This window comes from Stegostoma tigrinum, chromosome 44, assembly GCF_030684315.1.
Source record: "Stegostoma tigrinum isolate sSteTig4 chromosome 44, sSteTig4.hap1, whole genome shotgun sequence".
Classification (NCBI taxonomy): Eukaryota; Metazoa; Chordata; class Chondrichthyes; order Orectolobiformes; family Stegostomatidae; genus Stegostoma; species Stegostoma tigrinum.
In genome coordinates, this window is record NC_081397.1 from 12,145,502 (window position 1) to 12,171,466 (window position 25,965).

General features: G+C 42.5%; 2 protein-coding genes and 1 long non-coding RNA gene across 13 annotated transcripts in view; 2 read left to right on the forward strand and 1 right to left on the reverse strand.

The window, feature by feature from the left end:
- The window catches only part of LOC132207279 (uncharacterized), a 61,428-nt gene extending 44,457 nt beyond the window's left edge, over nucleotides 1-16,971 (forward strand). The window contains exon 3 of the long non-coding RNA XR_009443415.1: nucleotides 16,692-16,971. This is a non-coding gene — a long non-coding RNA (uncharacterized LOC132207279). The remainder of the gene's footprint in view (nucleotides 1-16,691) is intronic.
- Nucleotides 1-25,965, forward strand: part of LOC132207190 (histone H3-like) — a 913,943-nt gene that overhangs the window by 179,167 nt on the left and 708,811 nt on the right. The window lies entirely within an intron of this gene.
- Nucleotides 1-25,965, reverse strand: part of LOC132207166 (Fc receptor-like protein 3) — an 86,456-nt gene that overhangs the window by 50,305 nt on the left and 10,186 nt on the right. For 10 of the 11 annotated variants that reach the window (XR_009443345.1, XR_009443346.1, XR_009443347.1 and 7 more), the window contains exon 2: nucleotides 15,704-15,854. The exons of the other annotated variant lie outside the window; for it this stretch is intronic. The gene's annotated coding sequence lies outside the window, so the exon portion shown is untranslated. The remainder of the gene's footprint in view (nucleotides 1-15,703; nucleotides 15,855-25,965) is intronic. 11 annotated transcript variants of the gene reach the window in all.

Genomic DNA, 25,965 nt, shown 5'->3' on the forward strand with positions numbered 1-25,965 from the left:
TACTTTCAATTACTGGTGTCCAAAGACATGCAAGTTTGGTTTAACATTCCCCTCTCTCACTTCACAGCCATTCAGATAATAATCTGCTTTTGTATTTGTGACCAAACTGCCTTCCTGTTTTTTTTTTAAAACTGTCAAAAGCTACCCAGAACTTAAATACTATGTACGAGCAGGTACTTGGCACAGTTTATGTAATGAATGGGAAATTGTGTCATGAAGTAGAGGTTGATCCCCATCTGAGAACTAACGCCAAAAACACCCACAGATGGGCACCTTGCCCTATGATCTGTAAAAGGAATGTGAAAAGGGGTGGAACCTGTCTTTCAGCAATTTCTAGTGGTTAAATGAAACAAATTCCTGACACACACTTTAAAAGTCAATAAGTAACAATTTATTTATCTAACTCTAACAGTGAACAAATTAATTAAAAATTTTGAACAAACCGAATAAACCCCTTCTAACTACCAGCTATTCCCAAATAAACAAGATTCTGATAGTACGCTGTTCCACTAAATAAGTCCCACTTATACTCTGAAAACAAATGAGTCTATCGAAACTACAGCTAGGTTCTGTGTCTTTCAGAATGTTTTGTGCTTCTCCATTGATCCATCTTTCAGGAATGCCTCCTCCATTAATCCTTGTGTCAGGAATGCTTTCTCTGTGAACTCTTCTCTCAGGAATCTTAGCCAGGCATGCCACAGTACAGTTCTGGTTTGATGATGCTTTTTCTTAGAGCTGAGAGCTCTTATCTCTAGCCAATGGCAGTTCACTCTGCTGATTTCACAACTGCTCCCTTTTTAATACCCCTGATGACATATTAATTTCTTACAATCAGATTGGTCCTAGGTTATCAAAGCCATCAGATTCAAATTTGATAGATCTTTAGTATTTAAGTGTTTGATTCAAATTGATTGGCTAAATTCAAAAACCTGTTGTCCTGGTAAAAATACTGCTTGGCCTGCTAATAGCCTTTTGATACAAATGTTTCAATTTGGGTGCTTTCTGTGCTTGCAAACTTTCAAGCTATTTACAGACATCTCGAAGCATAGAAGAGGCAAAATCTTTTAAAGGGACCACACAATGCTCCCCACCCCCTGCCTCCGAGCATTTTACAAACACCTATATTTCAGAAATGCCAAATTCTAACGTCTTGTCTCCCAACCCAGAAATACTCTATCCAACTTTGCAACAACTGAACATGGATAAATTTGGGAGAGAAAACAATGAAACATGATCCGAGGTGCAGGGGTTGCATGCAGATAAGGTGTGAAGAACGGGTAATGGGAACTGCAGATGCTGGAGAATTCCAAGATGATAAAATGTGAGGCTGGATGAACACAGCAGGCCAAGCAGCATCTCAGGAGCACAAAAGCTGATGTTTCGGGCCTAGACCCTTCATCAGAGAGGGGGATGGGGAGAGGAAACTGGAATAAATAGGGAGAGAGGGGGAGGCGGGCCGAAGATGGAGAGTAAAGAAGATAGGTGGAGAGAGTATAGGTGGGGAGGTAGGGAGGGGATAGGTCAGTCCAGGGAAGACGGACAGGTCAAGGAGGTGGGATGAGGTTAGTAGGTAGATGAGGGTGCGGCTTGGGGTGGGAGGAAGGGATGGGTGAGAGGAAGAACCGGTTAGGGAGGCAGAGAAAGGTTGGACTAGTTTTGGGATGCAGTGGGTGGGGGGGAAGAGCTGGGCTGGTTGTGTGGTGCAGTGGGGGGAGGGGACGAACTGGGCTGGTTTAGGGATGCAGTTGGGGAAGGGGAGATTTTGAACTGGTGAAGTCCACATTGATACCATTAGGCTGCAGGGTTCCCAGGCGGAATATGAGTTGCTGTTCCTGCAACCTTCGGGTGGCATCATTGTGGCAGTGCAGGAGGCCCATGATGGACATGTCATCCAGAGAATGGGCGGGGGAGTGGAAATGGTTTGCGACTGGGAGGTGCAGTTGTTTGTTGCGAACTGAGCGGAGGTGTACGGTATCAATGTGGACTTCACCAGTTTCAAAATCTCCCCTTCCCCTACTGCATCCCTAAACCAGCCCAGTTCGTCCCCTCCCCCCACTGCACCACACAACCAGCCCAGCTCTTCCCCCCAACCCACTGCATCCCAAAACCAGTCCAACCTGTCTCTGCCTCCCTAACCGGTTCTTCCTCTCACCCATCCCTTCCTCCCACCCCAAGCCGCACCCCCATCTACCTACTAACCTCATCCCACCTCCTTGACCTGTCCGTCTTCCCTGGACTGACCTATCCCCTCCCTACCTCCCCACCTACACTCTCTCCACCTATCTTCTTTACTCTCCATCTTCGGTCCGCCTCCCCCTCTCTCCCTATTTATTCCAGTTCCCTCTCCCCATTCCCCTCTCTGATGAAGGGTCTAGGCCCGAAACGTCAGCTTTTGTGCTCCTGAGATGCTGCTTGGCCTGCTGTGTTCATCCAGCCTCACATTTTATCAGCTGTGAAGAAGGCATTTGATACGTTTGCCCTTATTGGTCAGGGCATGGAGTGTAGGATTTCTGATGTCATGTTGCAGCTGTACAGGACATTGGTGAGGCCACTTCTCGAATACGCCATATATTTGCGGTCTTTGTGCTTTAGGAAAAAGGTTGTTAAACATGAAAATGTTCAGAAAAGTTTATTCAATGAATGTGCAACTGAATGTGGATAAATTTGAGAGAGAAACAAACGAAACGTGATCCAAGGTGCAAACTTGAGGGAATTACTCCTCCTTTTGCTGTATGGATCTTCACAAAACTGCCTTGGGTCTTGCAGGGGTATTGCTGAACTACATGATACAATAGTTCCATTACAATGTGTAATTCTGTGCTGTGGCCACGAGAACAGTGAAAAGAAGGTTTGAGCGTGACAGAGCGTGAGACATGGTTCTGTTGACCAATATCTTTAAGAATCAACTAAAAACAGGCAGTCTGAGTTAGGAGACTTTGAAAAGAGGAACAATGAATGAACAATTTTGTTATACAGAGGTGCCCTGGGAAAGAGTGACCAGAATGTGACAGCATTCTTCATTAAGATAAAGATCCAAGTAGTTGAACTAGAAGCTATGATCCTGAATCTGAAGGGAACTATGAGGGTGAGAGGCATAAATTGGCGTGGCTTGTGGAGTCACATGAAAGTGATTGAAGGTGGATAGGGATTGGTTCCTGTTTAAAGATAATACCTATGAATTATAACAATTACTCATTTCTGTCTAACACAAAAAAGGAGCAAAAGTGGCTCAGCTATGGGCTGTAAATGAGAATAGGGAGGGAACAGATCCAAATAGAAGAGACATAATGTCACCAGAGTAAAGAAAACAACAAGCCTGAGGAATGGGAGCATTTCAGAATTCAGGAAATGAGGAAAATTAATGCTCAAGTGGAAAATAGTGTAGTAGAGTAAAATTGCAGTGAACATAGTACCAACTTTAAACAAATTCTATAAATATGTGAGAAGTTTATAAAGACACATGTAGCTCCAGTGTTGTCAGAATTCATGTGAAATGATATTGGGGAACAAAGAAATGGAAGGAGATCTGAATGATTACCTAGCTTTAGTCTTCACAAGAGGGCACAAATAAATGCCCAGAAATGTTAGGGATTCTGATCTGATGCGATTCAATCCAATCTGCGGGTTGAGTTGGAGGGCAAAAGTAAATGGGGTGGCACGGTGGCTCAGTGGTTAGCACTGCAGCCTCTCAGCACCAGGGACCACGTGTCTGCGTGGGTTTTCTCCGGGTGCTCTGGTTTCCTCCCACAGTCCAAAGATATGCAGGCTAGGTGGATTGGCCGTGCTAAAATTTCCCACAGTGTTCGGGGTGTGAGAGTTATAGGAGGATGGGTCTGGGTGGGATGTTCCAAGGGGCAGTGTGGACTCGTTGGGCCGCATAGCCTGTTTCCACACTGTACGGAATCTAGTCTAAATGAAGTCACTGTAAGGGGGGGGGGGGTAAATAATGGTGTTGAAAGTCAACAAACCACTAGGACCTGATCATCCACATCACAGAGTAGTGAATGAAATTACCCCAGAAATATTAGATGCATTGATGAACATCTTCCAAAATTCCATACACTCTGCAGCATTTCCTAGATTGCTACTTTCTCTCCATTTCGAAATCCACACCTGCTCTTTCTGATATTTTTATAGCATTTTACTTCCATTCTCAGTTTTCTCTACTCTTAGTCGCTATCTCCAGGTTCCTGAACTATGTCCAATTCTCTGACCTACTTCAGCACTTTGCTGCTTTGTCCACCTTAATTGTTTTAATTGGACAATGCTCCTTGACTGCCTTTATCAACCATGGGTAATTCTGCTTTCTTGTTGAGTTTTGCTTTTTGACCTGAATCTTTTGTATTTTCACTGATAATTTTGAAATATCTGCTTCCACATCTGACCCTACTTATTCATGGAGATTAGCCTTAGACTCTTCCGTAGCCCCCTCTTGCAGAGATTGTTACAATGTCAGCCATCGATCTCAAAGCATCAGAATCTCCCTGATTGGGGCTGCTAACCTTGTCCAATCAGTGAGCCCTGACTGACAAATACATATAGGAGTATCGGAGGTTTTGTTCACTCTAAGAGTGCTAGTTGGGTCAGTTTCATGTACTATGTATGTGTAAATAAAGGGTGACTTAATGATGGGAAACCAGTCTCCATAGAGTTATTTCAATGGTGATGAGAAAAACTCTCCCCCGCAGAGATTCACTCGCAACAGTTGTCTTGGAATTTGGTAAGCGTTACTGGCATCATGTCGCTATTTGGGAAGCTTGAATCATTCGATCTTACCTTCAAAGACTGGGGCCAGTACGCAGAAAGAATGCATTTGATTTTTGGTCAAATGGCACTGGAGCAGACAAAGAAAAAAAAACAAATAATTATCCCAACAGCATGTGGACCTATAGCTTTTTAGGTTATCAGAAGGCATCAGATATGAAAACCTTCAAGAGTTGATGGATTAAGATAAAGAATAATGCAATGCCAAGGCTCCTCTAATTCAGAGATGCTATCAGTTTACTTGACAATTTGAGAACCAGGAGAATTTGTACTGGGATTTTTGACAAGCTTTAGGTAACGAGCAGGGACATGTGATTTTAGGTTAAACATAAGTGAGATGCAGAGAGACTGTTTGACATGTGGGATTAATGATGTGACCTTGCAGAAGTGCCTCCTGGCTGAAACCCAACTGGACTTCAAATGGGCACAACTGGGTTTGTATTTAGATAGTGCTGCCGGTGGAATTTATGAGTTACAGAGTATGCCGATTGGAATGGACACTTCACCAGGCAGCCTGAGCTTAGGGAACACTGCTTGAATGAAGGAAATTGAATAGCCTTACTCAGGACATATCCTGAACAAAGGGACCCAGATCATCCCATAAAACCCCAAAATAAAGCCAAACAGAATTTTCTCAAGGATCTGGGTTGGCAGGCCATTGTAGTTGCTGGCAGTATGTGGACTCAAGACAGCAAAAGAGTCCCATTAGACCTTAGTTGAGTTAAGCTGGCTCACAGGTCAGCATGCAAGTGAGTGCACACCCTGGAAAGCCTCCCTACATTTGGTTTGGAACAGTTGATAAGCAACACCCAAATCTGAATCAAAGTAAATGTTTGGTTAATGACTACCCAGCACTAATGGAGGTTGACGCTGACATGGCTGTATGAGTGGTTGTGGAACTAATCATTACTAAAATTCAATCTGGACTCCATTCCTGAGGGATTGCGCATGATCTCAGCCAGCCCAAGAACATATACCAAAGACCTCCTTTGGATTAAGGGTAAACTTCAGTTCCAATCTTGATGAGAGGACCCTGGTTCAGTAACACTGATTGTGGTTAAAGGTTCGGGCCCAATCCTGATGGGGTGAAATTGGTTCAGAAAGATTCACCTCGACTGTCTCAAATTTTTTTGTTTACAGAATGGCTGCCTGAGTGAAGTCTTAATTAAATACCCAGAGGTTTCCAAAAAGATCTCAGGACTATCAAAGGGGGCAAAGCCACGTTACATGTTGACCTGGAAGGAATTCCATGATGCAGCAAGGCCCACCCCATATCATTTGCCTTATGGACAAAATAGAGGTGGAAATCAGGAGTCTGGGAAGCAGAGGAATCTTCAAACCAGTCCAGTTTGTGGAATGGGCAGCACCAATCATACTAATTGTGAATAATGATGGCTTAGCTCACCTTTGTAGAGATGTTAAGCAAACAGAATTTTGCTTCTCGCAGGTGGATTAATACTGAATCCTTTTTGCAGAGATTTATGCACAAAACTGGCAGGGGATCTGTTCCTCACGTAGCTGGACGTATGCCATGCATACCCTCAACTGCAGTTCGCTGAGGATTTCCAGAAGCATGCTACAATTAGTACACATAAGGGCTGTACTAATCTACAAGACCACCATGTGGGGTCTCATCAGCATGTGTACTTTTCCAGTGGACAATGGGCAATATTTCACAAGGACTACCCAGGTCACCACTTATCTCAGGTAACATGCTAATAACCGGGATCAGCACAATAAAGAACATTTAGAGAACTTGGAATTAGTGCTCAAATGTTTTTCTGAGACAGGTGTATGCTTCAAAAGGGAAAAATGTGTATTCCAGGCATCCCACGTGACCTACAGATTTGACAAGGCCAAGTTAAACTTGTTGGTAGATAAGGGGAGAATGATCAAAGGTGCCCGAGATCCTCTGCCTGTACCGGAGCTTAGGTCTTTCCTTGAGTTCACTGATTATTATGGAAAATTCATATGTAACCTGGCCTCCATCTTGGTATCCCTACAGCTGCTACTGAAAAAGGCTAACCCTTAGAAATGTCACATAGCCAAGAAAAAGCCTCTAGGGAAGTGAAAAAGCAGCTATCATCTAAGGAGTTGGTACACTACGATCCCAAGTGAGAGGTGATGCTAATGTGCAATGCCTCATTATACGGTTTTGGGGTAATAATGCCCAATGGGGAGGAAATATATGCTTTCAGGTCAATCAGGAAGCCCATCAGGAAGGACATGAGCCGGAGAGGGTTGACTATTCCAGGCAGTGGAAGCCTGCAGGTCAAAACCTTCACTTACAGGGTGTGGGGGGGGGGGGGGGGGGGGGGGGGAGAGCTGATGTTGCTGTTTTCTGCTCAGATCCATTGTCAGTGTGCAGACTCATGAACTGCAATCAGTTCAAAGTGGCCTTGGGAGCTAAGGTAAACTGTTGCAAGACCGAATCCATGTTCCTTGGGAATTGTGCCAACCGATCCCATATTCCCATCACCGTCAGGACAGATTACTTGAAGGTGCTGGAAATATGGTTCTGAGGGGCTGGAGCACGCACAAAGCCTGGAGAGGAGCCCATCATTAGGGTGAGGCAGAAACTGATCTTTTGGGGGCACTGGTCTCCCTGCATTGTTGGTGAAACCTGGTCCATCAGGTGTGAGGGATTCTTTCTGTGGTTGTATGAGGCATAGGTCTGGCCCATTCCCTAAACCTGTGCCATCTTCCATTTCATCTGGGGGTCTAAGATGGACTATGTCTGAGGACTTCATGTATAAAAATCTCTGGATAACTCTGGGGGCGGAGGGTGGGGGGTGGGGGGGGAAAGAACGTACCCAATGCTGCAATCATCCTGATGAATGCTTTAGTGTATAGCTGCATCAGGCTCTGCACAGGCCTTCAGTACAAAATCACCAAGTGTCACTATGTAAAGAGATTCTATTTGGCCCCAGTGTTGAGAAAGATGGGACCAGCTCGCTGTTGCAGAACACTCCAAGACATTGGACTGTCCCATATCATCCAAGTCATTGGAATGTCCTTCATTGAGAAATTTGCAAAGATAAATACCTTTGACCATAAGTCCATGAGGAAGTGGTCAGTATGTAACGTCCTCAAGACCTTGCAGTGAAAAGGAAGGGGTGGATCCCCTCATGTGGTTCCCTGAACAGACCGTCAAATGCATTTGGCAGAATGCCTCATCACTAGAACTTTCTAACAAACACCAACACATTGCTTGGCTGCTGGCGAGAAGGGCACTATCTGTCAGATCCTTCATATAGGCCTGGTCGATCTGCAAGACCACTGCCTCAAAACAGCTGCACGGATGGTAGACACTATCTCACGTTTCCTACTGGAATGTGCCTTTATATAGGAAGTCTGCAGGAAGACGGAGTAGCTTCTGTTGAGCTTCATCCCGAGCAGCTCCGTGATGTTGGACTCACTATGGCTCTATCTTCTATTAACTGAGGCACACATTGAGACAAACATGGACTGAGGCATCAACTTTGTTAAAGATGCTCTTTGGTTTGCTCAAAACCTGCTGGTCTTCCAGAACAAAGAGTTGACCCTGACCAAATTTTGCAGACTGGCACATTCCAAGTTACAGGACTATGTGCTGAGGGAAGCACTAAAGCTTGGGACAGCTGCCACAAAGGGGCAGTGGGGAAAAAGACCACCTTCTAAGGCTCTTTCTGCTTAAGTTAAATGGGGTTCCATTCAGTTATCTGATTTCCCAATCCCTTGAATTACTGTAAATATGGTTTCTGGGGAAAGATAATTGGACCCAAAACGTTAACTGTTGTTTTTCTGCACAGTTACTGCCAGACCTGAACTTCTCCAGAAATTTGTTTTTAATTCCTGATTTACAGCATCCACAGTTCTTTTGATTTTTATTTAAGTACCACCTATGGTTTCTTCTTGTTGGGTCGAGTCAAACTCCAATGATGTTTTTTGTTTCTTCATACTGTGAAAAACTGAACTGCTTAAGTAACTATATGTATATAGAGATGCTATTAGGAATAAAGTATATTTTTTTTAATTAAAAAGAAGTGATTCTGAGTCGCAAGCCAGCGGTCCAGCCAACTGAGCCTGTGTGTAATCTGGCTGAAGGACCTTAGGGCTCTCACTTCCACAATGTTGTCTCTTTAGTTGACGTTTAGCAATAACTTACCCAAACATGAGCAATAGAATTAGTGTTGGGAAATCATATGTGAACTTGCATTGCCAGCTCAGTTCCTGTTTCACTGTACTCCATACAGACTGTGTTATTTGTCAACCAGTCAAAGTCAAGTAGGAAAATAAACCAACACACAGATCTTGACATACAAAATATCGAGTTAGAATTTCATCAGAAAATGTTCAGTTTTTCAATCCTTCTTGCAATTGGTGGGTTGCAGGTCCTCAGTTTGGGCAGTTGACTCCTCGAAGATGACTCTCAGTAATAAGTTACTTTGTATAATTCAGAAACTGGTCATTTGTGGGAGTGCCCCAAAAGAGGACAGCTTCCGGCAACTTTCTAACGAATACCTTCGACTATTACAATCCAGTATTATGGAAGTGAAAAATTACTATCTTTATCCCATTGATCTACCTTTTTATTTCAGAAATTCTGAAAAATTTCGTAACAATTTTTAAATATGAATGAGGAGAAAAGGTGTACTCATCAAGGTTGACGAATGTAAAACAAAATAAAATGACATGGTATACACATATAGTCATGTAATCCAGGCTAACTATAAAGGTGGGCAAGATCAGATTCAACAACATACGGGAAGGAGGGAGTTTATTTCTGGAACCGAAAGTAACATCAAAAACTTTAGCTGATGACTCTTCTTTATTTCTGGTAATATGACAATTGACTTATTTTTTTCTCATAGAAAGATAAATCACACTGAAGTGACAGCACAAATTGTAACTTTGATACAAGTTACTTTAATGACTGAAAGGCAAAATGTATCCTGATGTGTGGTCAAGAGAAAGATAAGCTGACTCAGAAATTGAGAGGCTGAGTGGAAGCGAACGTTATCATGGGGCAGGTTTGAGTGAACTGGGCTTGAAAGGGTGGATGCTGCGAAGTTGGTTCCGTTAGGGCGGGGTGACTAGGACCCATGGGCACAGCCTTAGAATTAGAGGGGGTAAATTTCAAATGGAAATGAGGAGACATTTCTTCAGCCAGAGAGTGGAATTCATTGCCACAGAGCGCAGTGGAGGCCAGGACATTAAATGTCTTCAAGGTAGAGATTGATAAACTCTTGATCTCACAAGGAATCAAGGGAAGTGGAGCTGAAATGCCCATGAGCCATGATTAAATAGCGGAGTGGACTCCACTCCTCTATCTTATGACTTATAGAAACCTATATGGGAGGAAAAGGGTAAATGAGATGAAGACAGAAATGAGTGAAAGGCATTTCTGAGGTATTCACACTCCTGAACTTGCATCTCTATCACTTTCAGAGCACAGATCAACCACAATCCTATTGAAGGCTTGAGAAGCTTGATTGGCCTACTCCTTCAACAATTTTCGAATTATTACCATTTGCCCTGTCATCAGAATCATTTATAAATTTTGTGTCGAGTTGTGGGTCTGATCCTTGTCAAACAGTCAGAATCATAGAGTCAAACGGCATTGAAACAAGCCCTTCGGCCCTCCATTTCTATGCTAATCAACAAACTGGTCCCATTTTTCTGCATTTGGTCCATAGCTTACTATGCCATCCCATTTGAAGTGCTTGTCCAGATGCTTCTTAAATGTTGGGAGTACATGCCTTCACCACACCCTCAGCCAGGACAGTCCATATTTCTATCACTCACAGAGTGAAAAAAAGGTTTCCTTAGATCCCCTATAAATGACTTATTCCTCACCTTAAACTTCTGCCATCTGGTCTTTGATGCATCTGCCATGGGGAAAAGATTGTGATGATCTTCTCCGCGCCTGCCTGTCATACCTTTGCGAACCTCAATCAAATCTCCCCTCAGCCTCCTCTGCTCCAGGGAAAATTATCCCAACCTATTCAGTTTCCCATCAGAACTGAAATTTTCCATTCCAGGCAACATCCTGGTGAATCTCCTCTGCACCCTCTCCAGTGCTATCAAGTCCTTATGATAGTGAGGTGACCAGAACTACACTCAGTATTCCATCAGTGAACTAACCCATGTTTCACAAAGTTGCAACAAGACTTGCCCGCTGCAATATTCTACACCTTGGCTCACGAAGCCAAACCAGCCTGTATGGCTTCTTCACCACACTGTCTGCCTGTGCTGACATCTCCAGTTATTTCTAGACTCATGATGCTTCGTGGTTATGATACCCCATGAGAAAAGCTTGGCTCCTGAGAATGATTCATTCTTTTATCTCTGCTTTCTCTATCCAGAGCAATTTCCAAACCATACTATTCAATCCACCCAGTTCCATAGACTGAGTAATTCCAGACCATTCTATTCAATCCACCCGTTCCCATGAGCTGTGCTTTTCTTTGCTGACATTCAGTGTGGGGTCTCATGAAAAGCCTTCTGAAATAATTCTCTGTTTCTCATTTACTGATACTGAAAGGAACATCCTTGAAATGCTCCATCAGTTTTGTCAAACACAACTCCCAATTAAATACACCCATGTTGCCGCAGTACGACTTTGCCATTCTTCACTCCAAACGCAGTTGTTATATTCTCTTTCACAGATTCTAACATGTTTTCTTTTGTGGTCATCAAGCTAACAAAGGTCTCCACTGACCCCTCTTCCTCACTGTTTTAAGAGGTTACGTCTGATGCCTTCAAATCAGCATGACCATTTCCAGGATCTAAGGAGTTACAGAAGATAGACAACAATGTAGCAATTATTTTATTGTCCATTTCTTCATCACCCTGGCATTATCTTCAACTGGTTGAAGATATTTATCAAGCCTGTTTCTGGATATATTTGTATCAACCATCATTTTACTAATATTACTTACTTGCCACAATGTGTCTGCAATTTCTTTGGCACCTTGTATGATTTTCTGTACTGCTTTCATCTGGCTGATTTACTGGATCACTTTACTTGAGGGTTAAAAAGGTTGGGGCGCTGTTTACTGGAGTTTAGAAGAATGAGAAGTAGTCTCATTGAAACATGTAGGATTCTTAAGGAGCTGGCAGGGTCAATGCTGAAAGGATGTTTCCCTCTCACGGGCAGGTCGAAGGCCACAGGGCACAGTCTCAGAATAAAAGGGTGCCAATTTAAGGATGAGAGGAAGTTTTTTCCCCCCTCAGAGAGTCTTGTAGGATTTGGAACTCCTTGCTGCAGAGAGCTCGTATGTCTGTGCAGCAGTGGTGGGGTAGGAGTTATGCAGAGGCTGTGTGTGCATTTAATACTCGATAGGTGGATTCTTGGTCCATAGTGGATTCAAGTGTTATGGGGGAAAAGGACAGGAAATCAGGACTTGAGGAATGTCGGACCAGCCACAATCCTATTGAGTGGAGGAACGGGCTCAAACAGCCTACTTCTCTTCCTGTTTCTTCCGGCCCTATGGCCTGATGCAAGATCAATTGCTTCACTCTCCTGTTCGCTAGTATCATTTTTCCTGTCCTTATCTGCAATTGATTCATATTTATGCTATCTCATTGTTCTCCTTGAGAGTATCATTAAAATTTTGCTTGTCCATCTTTATATTCATCACCTGCTTGAATTTATATTGCTTTCCGTTTCCTTAACAGTTTGTTGGTACTTTGCACTGGGGTCTGACATTACTCCGAACTGTCAGGCTTCCAACTGTTTCTGGTAGTATTATAATCTGCTTGCTTTCTTGTGAAATTTAGATACCTTCTCTGAACCTGGGTCAATCCACCGTCCTCATTGGAAATTTTTAACATTCCTTTTAACAAAGGAATGTGCATTTGATCCTCTGTTCAGTTTTAAAACAAATGATGTCACATTCAAACTTAAAATAAAGTTCTGAGATATTACGGTCGTTCTTTCCTAAAATTCATGATGTTGTGGTCACTATTTCCCTGAGGCTCATTTATAGAAAAAGATATTACTTAACCTTTGCTCATTATAAAATATTAAATTCAACCTGGACCTATCCCACATTGGTGCCTCAACATACTTACCCAGGAAAACATCTTTTACGCACTCCAGGAATTCATCCTCCACCACATTAATGCTGACTTGACAACTGAGTCTCCACATAAAATGCAATTGCTCATTATTACTTTATTACCAAATTGCTGTCTCTGTGCATATTACAGAGTAAGAATTACCTGTGTATATTGTAGGCCACATCATTCCTTTGCATATTACAGAGAATAACAGACCCTGGGAATATGATGGAGAATAGTGATCCCTGTGTATTTTTTTGGGAATCGCAGCCCCTGTGTATATTAGAGTATTACCTGTGTGTTTAATGTAGAGAATAGGTCTTTTTCCTCTGGTGGGTGAGGCCATATGTCTAAGGTGAGAGGGGAGAGATTTAACAGGACCTGAGGGGTAACTTTGTCACATGGTGGGTGTTGCACATATGGTATGAGCTGCCAGAGGAAATGAGAGAGGCTGGTACAGTTACAGATTTGAAAACCACCTAGTTGGGTCAATGAATGGGAAAGATTTAGAGGGAAATTAGCCAAATGTTAATTGAGATGTCGGGTTGGCGTGGACAAATTGGACCAAAAGGTGTTGCCATGCTGTATGACTCTATTCACATTAAATGTATCCTTAATTTCTTGATTATAACATGCCCAAAATTTACATACTAAGTTTGGTGCTCTATGAGTAATTCATATCACTGACAGTTTCCCTTTGCTGTTTCTTGTCTGGATTCAAAATAATAAGGCATCTTTTTACTTCAATCACAGTTCCTTATGCTTATGTATTGATGTCATCCTTATTTTGCAAGATAGTCCAGATCCCTTTTTTGGCCATTCTTTCTTTACATTGCCACTTTCCCAGGATATTCAATGAGGTAACCAGATAGACAACTTCACCAACATTATTTACAATCGGTCCTTGACATCATAATTTGAAAACTTCTGGTGAATGCATCCAAGGTTTTAAAATCAACATGCAACACAGAAACAGAGAAAATAGATGCGGCTGTAGGCTATTCAGCCCTTCAAGCCTGCATCAACATTCAATATGATCATGCAATTTTAGCCTTCTAATCTCACCTTCTCCCTGTACCCCTTGATTGTTTAGCCACAAAGGTCCATCCCAGCTCCCTCTTCAATAAATCGAACAAAATGACCCCCATCCTCCCTTCTCTCAGTATTGAATGATTTACCCTTTATTCTTAGGCAGTGAGCCCTAGTTCTGGACTTCCCCAACATCAAGAACATTTTCCCCACATCTGGCCTGTGTAGTCCCACCAAAATTTTATGTGTTTCTATGACAGCCCCCCCCCCCCGCCCCCCCCCCCCCCCCCCCCCCACCACCCCACTCTTTTTAAACCCCACTGTGTACAAATCCAGTCGATCCAGATTTTCTACATATGTCAGTCTTGTCATCCTGGAAACCAGTCCTGAACTTCCACTGGATTCTCTCAATAGCAAGAATGTCTTTCCTCAGACTAAGGGACCAAAGCTGCACATGATATTCAAGGTGTAGCCTCAGCAAGGCCTTGCCTGAAACTGTCACCAAAAGCTTCTGCAGTAATGCCTGTTAAACCTCAACTTGAAACATCTGACAAGCATTACACCAATTTATATTATGTTCCCCTATCATACAAAAATATCACACTCCTTTCTCACGCCTCAACCATCCAAACGGATAGCTACAGAAATTTGCATCTATGTCTTCACATTTGGAAGGAGGAAAATATTGATATTCAGCTATTCCTTTATTGTTTCCCATTAGTTCATTTCCATGAGCTGGTCGAAATGCAGGATATCTGTGATTATGAGAATTTAAAAAACAATTTAATTTTTTAACATTAAATTTACTTTGTTAATGCATTTCCACTTGATTAACAGATCAATTGATTTCGAAAGAGCAGAAACAAACCTGCTGAAATTCATGTACAGTTTTATAGACACCATTTTTGAAAGTTAATCTTGTCAGATCCATTTTTTTGTGTCTATCATGAAGTGGCGCAGATTTGCTGTTTATACTTCCTGGCAGCACAAAGTAGTAACGTGAAAACTACCATGTTGAAAATGTTGCATGATCAGGATCTGTTGTTTGAAACTTCATAAAAATGTTACTGCCATCAGAAGATTAAAAGAGACACACAGTCCTAGAGATCTATAGCATGGCCAACTCAGTTCAAATCATCAGATCTGCTCCAGTTCAATATAACCACCTTACTATTCTGTAATTTCATCTCCGCAACATTTGGCCCCATAGCTTCGGCATTGAAGAAGGATTTAGACTACACTTGCAATGTAATGAGGGTTTCTGGCTCATTCCCACTTACAGGCAGTCAGTTGCAGATTCTCCACCACCCTCTGGGTGAAAAGGTTTTTCCCCTCACATTCCCTCTAAACCACCTGCCTTTTACCTCCAAGCTATGCAGCTACCGTACCCCTCAACCCCCACCCTCAGTCATTGATCCTTCATTCATCCCCTTTCAATCTCCTCTGGGTTTGCTCTGCAGAAAACAATCCTAGTCTGTCCAATCTCTCCATCACAAACTCTTCAGCCCCAAAGTAACATCCTGGTAAGTCTCCCTCTGCACCCTCTCCCAGTGCTAACATATCTCCCAGAACTGCACACAGCACTCTCACTGTGTGGCCTAACCGACGTTTTATACAGTCTCAGCATCACCTCCCTGCTCTTAAATGCTCAGCTAATAAAAGCAGGTGTCCTATGTACCTTTGATTAATTTCAATCAATAAGATTTATTTTTAAAACTCAATGCTCCCAGGCACTGTCCTCTGTAACCGAGTCCATATCAGTGTGTAATCTTTTTGTAATAAAGTGCATATTAGGTCCGCTTAATGTAACAGGTTCAGGCAATTTAGTTAAAGATATTCTGCAGATAAAATGCTTTAATTGTACCTCAGATGATTTGCCGAAGCTGGTTGTGTCTCTGAATCCATCACACTGCAAGTTTTTTGAAGGGGAGACAACATTGGTGACGCGCAGCTATCAAGATCCATCACATGGATACACTCTTGCTACAATTCCAAATGTAGTGACACAGATCTTCCTGAAGGGCAATGTGAAACATTTTTATAATTAAAACCCTTAAAGGAGAGTTCAAGCAAGTTACATATGTGAACGTTTATTTCTGGTAGAAAAATTATCACGGAGAATATCAGGATGGACTGACCCCATTCAGATACAAGTCAGAGGTGCGTCTTTCAATGCACTTCTCCCTCATTTGAATTAATCCATTTGTGATAGTTCAGTAAACACCAAATCAATTGGCCAGAATGTCAATCTCTGATTTTGCAAAGTGATCACAGTCACCAAATATGGGTAGTTAGCCACTTACAGCAACTTTCTGAGAGTTTATTGAGAAGCGGCATTTTCGATATGTTGTAATTGTTAATTGGGCAAAGGAAGGAATTCTGCGACCCACAGAGTGCATGCAAACTCTTTTACCATCTCAGAGCTATTCTGAAAAATAGAGATGTGTAGCCAGCACGCTCCCACTTCCCAGCAATGCTGTGGCATTTGGTGGAAGTCGCTGGTAGTCTTTGGGACCAACAGTCTCCCGCTCGCTCCCAGAGATATGGTGTGGCTCACCTCCGAGTCTCTTTCCCCCTTCCTCCCCTCTGTTAATTTACCTGACTTTGGGAGCTGGCCATAAACACTATGTCCTTCACCTGTCTAACCCCTCTCAGTCAACAGCAATGGGACAGTTACTTATGGGTTAGGTGACTATTATCCCCTTGCCCTCCTCCATTTGAAGGTTATGTTTTACATCACTTCCAGGACCAAAACCATCTTCTCTTTGATCCACTGCATTGATAATGGAGTAAGGTGTCACTTGAGTCAAGACTTTGGTGTTTCTCACAACTTCTCCATTATTTTCGTACAGAGACTTGCTCACATTTGCAGAAGGGTAGTTACCGATGTGATACCATTTGATCAAGTCTGGGTCTACACAAGAAACATCAAGAATAGAAGACTGAGTTCGCACACGTTTAAGGTGAATTGCAACTCTACCTACCTACCTACACAGCCTTTCAAATATCGTTGTTGGTTTATTTTTCCAGGGTGCTATTGTATTGTCATAGTCCCCTGCCATAAAGTGTGAAGCATTTATGACACCCGCCATGGTGCACTTTTCTATGAATAAAGAATATTATTTCACTGAAGACTAACATTATATTGTGTTGTCTGTTATAGTACGATGTAGGATGATATCATTTAAGTTCTTACCAAGTTTTTAAGACATTATGGTGGAATGTGTTGTATATTTGTTTTGAGACTTGTTGCTGTCAGATCACTCCCTGCCCTTTGCAATTGTATTCTTCTGCACCTTTCTCAGTCAAGTGTTTTGCTTTAAAAAAGGAGATGCAAGTGCATTTGTAAAACTAATTATTATAAAATGATGTGACAGATCAACTCGCCCAACCAATGATCAAAGTGCTCTTAAATTCTGATGAGAGTTCAAGTGGGAACTACATTATGATTTCCTGGAAAGGTGATATTCACCCCGGAGGGGAACTATTCTATTTGTACAGCAGTCGGAGGAAAGGTTTGAGACTGGGAAGTCGAGTGACTGGTCTTGAATATACGGCGGCCTTTAGCATCAATGTCTGTGAACATTTTTCTGCAGGAAACTACAGTTGTTGATATCAAACAGAAGTTAATGGATGTCTTGTCCTTTCCCCATTCTGCCAGTCTGTTTCAGTCATGGAGACAGGAAAGGCGAATCACACATCAACAAGTAATTACATGTTCTTGTATCTCAAAGTCTTCCTCGCATTTGCAAATAGACACAGGTAGTAGAACCTGCTGGTTTAATTTTTGTCCAATTTGATAGTTACAAAAAGACTGTTCAATGTTTGACGGTACTTCAGGTTTTAAGCTTGTCTTATGGTCCCATTTTAACTTGCCTACTTGTTTCTGAATTGGCCGACTTCATCTTGATTCACAGACAATGCCAACAACGTTCAATAGAATATAACTCCTGGGCATTGACAGAAAGCTACATATGCGTTGTCAAACATGACCATTCAACCATTTGAACATTCAGTCCCCAGTGTGCAGCAAACATTCCTCAGTTGCGTTTGAGTTGGGTGGAAAGATGAATGTTTGCCAATTCATCAGAACAGGCGAAGCTTCTACAAGATTATTCGCCAGAGGGGCAGAAATAACCAAAATAGCAAACAGTGGACATACACAGGAAATGCTTTTGGGCAATGCTGAGTGTGAGTGGAAGTTAAAAAATTGAATGTCACAGATTCAGAGGGCTGCAGCACAGAAACAGGCCTTTCTGTCCATCGAATCTGTGCTGGGAAAAAAAAAGCCACCTAAGTATTCTCTAATCCCATTTCTCCAGCAATTGGCCCATAACCTTGGCATCACAACTGCACATCCGAGTTCTTCTTCAGTGTGTTGAGGGTTTCTGCCTCTCCCACTCGTTACAGGCAGTGAGTACAAGATTCCAGGTGCAAAGATTTTTCCTCACATCCATTCTGAAAGTCTTGCCTCTCACCTTAAATTTAAGTCTCAATCCCCCTGTCTTCTGATCCATCAATCAAGGGGGAAAAATTTCTTCTGACTACCTTATCTACACCCCTCATCATGTTGTATTTCTCAATCATGCTCCCCCCTCTCAATATCCTCCGCTTGAAGGAAAACATCCCCAGTCTGTCGAATTGCTCTCCCTCACTGAAATTCTCCAGCCCCCAAGGTAACATCTTGGTAAATCTCCCTCTGCGCCCACTCCCAGTGCTATCACATTTCTCCTAGAATGTGGTTACCAGAACTGCACATAATACTCTCGCTGTGACCTAACCGATGTTTTATACAGATCCAGCGTAACAGATACATGTCAGTATTAATTGACAATGTTCCATAAAGCATTTCTATTGAAGATCCGAGAATCAGAATACGAATGTAACAAAGTACATTCAAATCTTTCAAGTAGGAACAAAGGTGTATCATTTGAGGTCTGCACTGATGATGTTAATACAGTTTCGATATTACTGCTGCGAGAAGCCCTTTAAGTGTGTGGGGAAATCACAAATGAACCTGTCTATGGAGCTGGTTGTGTGTAATTTCCATTAGTAACAGGCGACAGCCAGCTCGGTTTGAACTCATCACCCAAACCCTTCACAAAGCAGACTTGCGGATTGGTCTGCAGAACTGTCTGCCGCGGGTCGCAACTAATCAGGGATAGACAGGCCTCTCTGTCAGTGACTTACATTAAACAATATCCCTTTCCAGTCAGTTGTGAGAGTCACATGACACCAGTCTATTTCTAATTGTTTATTACGCACTTGTCAGTCAAAAATCTGCCTTACTCCATCATAAATAAAATCAATTATCCAACACTGACTGCTCTCCAGGGAACCGAATTCTACAGTCTGATGAAGGAACGACAGAAAAATCTACTGCCTTCATCTCAGTTGCAAGTACGTGTACTATATTGTTTTAGGCTGACGACCTAGACTTATTGAAAAATAAAGAAACATTTGAGACACTATCTGCACTGTCAAGTCCCATAAGATCTGAAACAAAAACAGAAATTGCTGGAATGGCTCAGTAGGTCTGGCAGCATCTGAGAAGACAAATCAGAGTTAACGTTCTGGTCTAGTGCCCTTCCTCAGAATTGACCGGAGCTTTTTTCAGCAAATTCCGTTTCCGATTTACAGCATAATTTTTTAATCAATGGTCTAGTGGTATTATCGCTGGAGTGTTAATCCAGAGGCCTGGATAATGTTCTGGGGACCTGGGTTCATTTGCTGCCATGGCAAATGGTGGAATTTGAATTATATAAATATCTGGAATTAAGAGCCTAAATGATGACCGTGAATCCATTATCGATTGTTGGAAAACCTCATCAGATTCATGAGTGTCTTTTAGGAAAAGAAACTGCCATCATTACCTGCTCTGACCGACATGTGAATCCAGACTTACAGCAATGTGGTTGACTCTTAATTGCTCTCTGGGCAATTAGGGACGGGCAATAAATGCTGCCGATCAGTGATACCCTCATCCCATTAATGAAAAATAAAGCATATCCTGTAAGAGCTTGCATGTTTCAACCAATTAAATGTTACATTTGTCCCAGCGTCAATGGATACAGACCCAAGCATTATAATATTTCCTCATACGAAGTAACCACACAGCCCATCCCTGTTACTCACTGTAACCGTTCCAACACTGGGTGTCTCTACAGCAAGGAGGTTGATGCCTTCTGCTTCTTGATCATTTCTGTCAGCCTGTCAGCACTTGAACACACAGGTGATCAAAGCTGGTTTCTTCTCCTTGCACAGAATAAAATCATGCCTTGGTGACTTTGGTGTATCTCTGCCTCAGTCTCTTAGTGCTCATTGCGATGGTCGTCATTGTTGTTGAACATTTTACAAACAATTGCCACTGACTGGTAAAATTGCGACGACTTGTTTCTGTTTTTTGCCTTGGCATATTCATCATTATACTGGGGGGCCGGTTAGCTGGGTGGCTGGTTTGCTATCGCAAGACAAAGCCAACAGCATGGGTTTAATTCCCACACTGGCTAAGATCACCATGAAGGACGCTCCTTTCTTCCTTCATCGGAGGCATGGTGGCCCACAAATTAAGCCACCATCCCAACATCTTTCTTTCACAAGAAAGGAGCCCAGTGATGCTCTGGGGCTATGGCAACTTAAACTTAATACAATCAAATAAGAATCTTTTGTTGTTCGAATTTAAGAGTCAGACCTGACGTTAGAACCAACGTAAATTTTAGGAAATCTAATTTATTTTCTCCTTCTATCCTGTTTGTACTTAGTTGTATTTAGTTATATAAATCTATCTGAACCTTTGATTTCTCATTCCTTCATCCCTCTGTTCAAAGTTGGTTCAAGTCCCCTCAATGATTACCAAGTTCTGAAGCTGCACATTAGAAAGCAGTCTCTCTGGATGCATTACAGCAAGGTACAGCACCTGCTCTGCCCAAGACAGCAAGAAATTTCAGAGAGTTGTGAATGCAGCCCAGTCCAACATGAAAACTGGTTTTCCATCCATTGACTCCACCTACACTTCCCACAGCCTTGGGAAAGCAGTCAACATTATCAAAGATGCCTCCTACCCCAGTTATGTACTGTTCCACCTGGCAGAAGATACAACATGTTTGAAAACGCTTAGCAACAATTCAAGAACAGCTTCTTCACCACTATAATCAGACTACTGACTGGACCTGTCATGCATTAGAGTTCATTTTTCTCTATACCTTTTCTGTAGCTGTCACACTATATTCTGCATTCTGTTGTATTACCTGGATATACTTGTATGATTTACCTCAACAACAGGCAAAACAATACTTTTCACTTGGTAAACAGGACAATAATAAAACAAATCAAACCAAATCAATGATTAACTGATCAGACTGTTAGCAGATGGCTGAATATTGGTGACAATGGGATATAGTGCCCAAATGTTTTATCAGGATAAACACAAGAAATCCTAAACAAAACAGGGAAATAAAAAGTCACACATTTTAAGCAACCGAGTAATAATGAGTGGCAAAGGAAAACAGAATCCTGTTGTGTTTCTCTCCTAGGCAATTTCATTACCAATTAATATTGAAGTACTGACCATTCAGCATCAGGAGCTAACAGCCCAGTGAGATTATTCACTTAGGAACCCAGCCAATGTTCCAGGGGACCTGAGTTCAAATGCCACCACAGCAAATGATCGAATTCGAATTCGATAGAATAGGAAAATTCTGGAATTAAGAGCTTACTGATGGACTCTGAAATCATTGTTAGGGAAAGCCTATCTACTTCACTCATTACCTTGAGGGAAGGAAATCTGTCATCTTCACTTGGTCTGGCCTACGTGAATCTAGGCCCACAGCAATGTGGTCGACACTCAACTGCCCTCTGAAATGACCTAGCAAGCCATTCAGTTGAAAGCCAACAAGGCACTGACAATAAATACTAGCGACACACACATCCCACGTACTCATTGTCTGCAATTCATGCACAAGAACACTCAGATCTTTCTACAGCAAAGCATCTCTCCATTTAGAGAATGTCACTTTTTTTAATCTTCCAACCAAAATCAAACTCTCACTTACCCACGTCAAATTCCGTCTGCCAAACGTTGGCCCATTCACCATTCACTTACTTCAAGTAAGAGCACCAAAATAGAACACCATAGGAGCCAAAGTGTTTGTAGGGCTCCTTAAGTTTAGATTCCAGATAATGGTATCCCCAGCACTTTGGATAATGGGATAATCAGCACTGGTAATACCTCAAGAACACTAAGAAAAAGTGGTTAGATTGTCTCTTCGCTGACATGGCCTGTTTTTGCCATTTAAGTAAATATTTGATGCCACTTCACTGGAGTTCTGAAGTAAAGCGCACGTAACTTTAATTTTCAATACATATCCTCAATTCACTGCTGTTTATGTATATGGTTGACACTAGTTGTCCAGGCTGCTATCTTCAAACAACACCCGACTTGCTAGCTTAGTCCAGATTGTTTATTTGCTGCTTCCACTATTTTACGCTCCTATGGGCCTGCAAGTGAAGGGAAGGGATGAGCTTTTAGAATGGAGTTGAGGAGGAATTTCATCAGCCAGAGGGTGATGAATCTGCGGAACCGATTGCTGCCGAGGGCTGAGGAGCCCAAGTCAGAGTGTCTTTAAGACAGAGATAGAGAGGTTCTCAATTAGTCAGGGGATCGAGAGTCACAGCGAGAAGGCAGGGCAATGGGGTTGAGACATACATCAGTCATGATCGAATAGGAGAGCAGACCCAATGTGTCATATTGGCTTCTGTATCTAATGGACTTATAGTCCCATAATTATCCACGTGACTCCTTCCCCAATATAATCTGCTGTACACTAGATTTGCTTATTAGCTGCATGTTTATTTGTTTTTCATTTCACACCAATCCTTGTTCTCGGAAACAACCACAGGAATGCTCTCGCCATGTGTACAGTTGGATATTGATGTATCAGGGACCCATATCCTAGCTTCCATTCAGAGGTGGTGGGTGTGGAGATTGGCCACTGAGCCCATTGCTAGGGTCTGCACCTTCCTGCCAGTTCACACAGTCAGGTGACAGTGTGACGCTGAACCTACAACATTCACCATTTCCTGCGCCCGTCCTTCCCAGGTTTCCACTGAGGTGAAGATTTAGCGTTAAACTGGAGAATATCAGGAGAAGAGCAAGCTGGTCATGTGGGCAGGGCAAAGAACCGAGCCTGAAATGTCTGAGCAATCTGAAACGTGCCACGAAATACAGATTCCAGGTGTTCACGGACTGTGGCAGCACAGGGGCCAGAGCTCTGACTCAGCAGGTGAGGGACAGCGATCCAGGATGAAGACCTTTAACTTCAGTCGGAAGAGCCACAAAAAAGAGAGGAGGGGTCAAATGCAAAGGAGAGTCTTCCCCCAGGTCATTCTGGGTGTTATCAGGAAGCTCTTTCTCATTCTTAAAGAAATTGGAAATCTAAAACATTTCTTCAAAAATCTGCTGACACTGGGGTTCAAATGAGGAAACATGATCAAAACAAAGAATGGCAGATTGAGAGTAAAACTGTGTTATGGTTTAACTCACCAAGCTCAGTAAATGACGTTCACATACAAATTAGCTGTCATTTTAAGGCTGATCTCTATCTGAGAAATTGTTTTAAACAAAATGGGTATGATCTTGATGAGATTGTTGGTTGTTAATCTGTCAGCTGTTGCATCAACAGTGAAGTATACAATCATCCAGTTCCACTGGAAGCAGATGAGGTGATCCTGGCAGTAAGCTCAGGCAGAGAGAGAAGGACGGCGCTAGCGAGAGGGAAAGAAAGCGTCAGAAAGAGAACAAGTTGAGGAACCAGATGTGATACAGCACATCCCCAAAGGGATCACAGGGTGGGGGAGGAGTTGGAAGAAGATGGATGGCAATGCAGTGTGATGGATTATTAAAGATTTGTGTGTGTAAGAGAACCTGCAGCATACAGGAGATTAAAGATTTGTGCATGTAAGAACGAGAGCGAGAGAGATAGAGAGGGGAGAAGGGAGGTAATGAAAGATATGTTGAGTGACAGCGTGGGAGCGTGACAGAGACAGAATGCAGCAGAGGAGAGATTAGAAATGGACAATAAATGCTGGTCTAAACAGTAACGCTTAAATCGCACAAGTGAAGAAAAAGAACATACATGGCAGAAGTTTATTGTTCAGCTTTGATTATTTAACTTTTCAAATTAAACATAATTTGTGACACATTGATCTTTAGGTTTAGATTTTCTGCCTGTGTATTTAGCAATATCCCACCCCACGGATCAATGATGTGTACTTCCAACAAGAAGTAAACACAATTGCTAAACATATTCTGGTTTTCATAGTACAGTGTTCAGTCAGAAGATTGAAATTTGGCCAATGAAATAAACAGGACACTGCTATAACAAAAGAAATATTTCAACATGTGGTATGATAAATTCTCAACCGTGAATACTGATCAGTTTGCAGAGAACTGCATAGAATTGACAACAGCAAAGCAGGCATTCAGTCTCACGGGATTAACAGTATATTTATGCTCCATGCAAGACTCTGCCTGTATATGTCAGTTACTCAGTATATCTCCTGCCTGTTTTCTCCATTTGATTTTAACCTCATTGTCCATGTTTATGTTAATGAGATTGCTTTATGTACTGACAGTCAGACACATTTTATTGACAAGCTGAGTTCGTAAAACGACTGAAGAATCATAACAAGGATAAGAATCCCAGTGACCCAGAAAGGCAGAGCCACAGGGAGTCTGCATTTTTCTCTTTATTCTTCACAACTTTCAACAGCTTCATAATTTTGCGGCATATATATATATATATATATATATATATATTGTACATTGCTTTAATATTGCATTTAAACTTTGACAATAATTCATTGTACATTTCTGAATAAGTTGGGTATATGTTGCAGGACATCGGTTGCTGCAAAAAAAAACATTTGCCTGGCAACTCAGTCCAGGTTCAGAGAGCAATTGTGTTGTGAAATATTCACTCACACCAAATATTCAATTAATTAACAAGCAGCAAATCTGCTAGGAGCTCCACTGAGCAGTAATGTCCATAGCTCAGATACCTTACAGGCCAGTCCGTCGAGCAAACCAGCCTCCCATTCAATGACACAGTCGATACTTTCTGCTGCATTGGGAAAGCAACCAACATAATTAAAGATCAGAGATAGTAAGAACTGTTGATGCTGGTCTCTGAGATGACAAGGTGTAGAGCTGGATGAGCACAGCAGGCCAGGCAGCATCAGAAAAGCAAGAACATTTTGGGTCTAGACCCTTCTTCAGAAATGGAGGAGAGGAAAGGGAAGGGTCGCAGGAAATGAGAGATGCAGTCGAGGGCATTTTCGACCACTGCAGAGGGGAAATTATGGTCCTTGAAAAATGAGGACATCCGTGATTGGAATGCTTCATCTCATGAGGAGAAGCAGCAGAAGTGAAGGAATTGGGAAGAGGGGATGGCATTCTTGCAGGAAGGTGGGCAAGAGGAGCTGTATTCTAAGTGGCTATGGGAGTTGGTAAGCTTGAAATAGATATCAGTTTCCAGGTGGCTGCCAGGAGATGGAAATAGGAGAGTTTCATGAAGGAGAAAGAGAGGTATTGGAGGTGGTCCAGGTGAACTTAAGGTTGGGGTGGAATGTATTAGTGAAGTGGGTGAACTGTTCGAACTCATTGTGGGAGCATGAGGCAGCACCGATATAACGGAGAAAGAGCTGGGGGATGGAGACAGCGTAGCTGCGGAAGAGGGATTGTTCCACATATCCGACAAAGAGACAGGCATATTTTGGGCCCATGCGGGTACCAGCAGCCACCCACTTTGTCTATAGGAAGTGGGAGGAGTTTATCCCTTTATCCCCTTCCACCCAGTCCTCAGTAAAGGACTCATCTTTATCCCCCTCCACTCGAACATCAACGAATATCGCTCCCACCTGAAGATCGAACAGCTTTTCCGTCGCCTCCGTGCTTACTTTTTAAAATCACGAGCCTAACCATCCTTCTACTGACCCCCTTCACACACCCCATCCTCCTGGACACCACCACAAGGTGGCCCACCTTCCCTCAAACTCTTCATCTCCAACTGCCATCCAGATATCAATTGCTTCAATCTCTCCACCCCTCTCACCCACTTCAATCTCTCC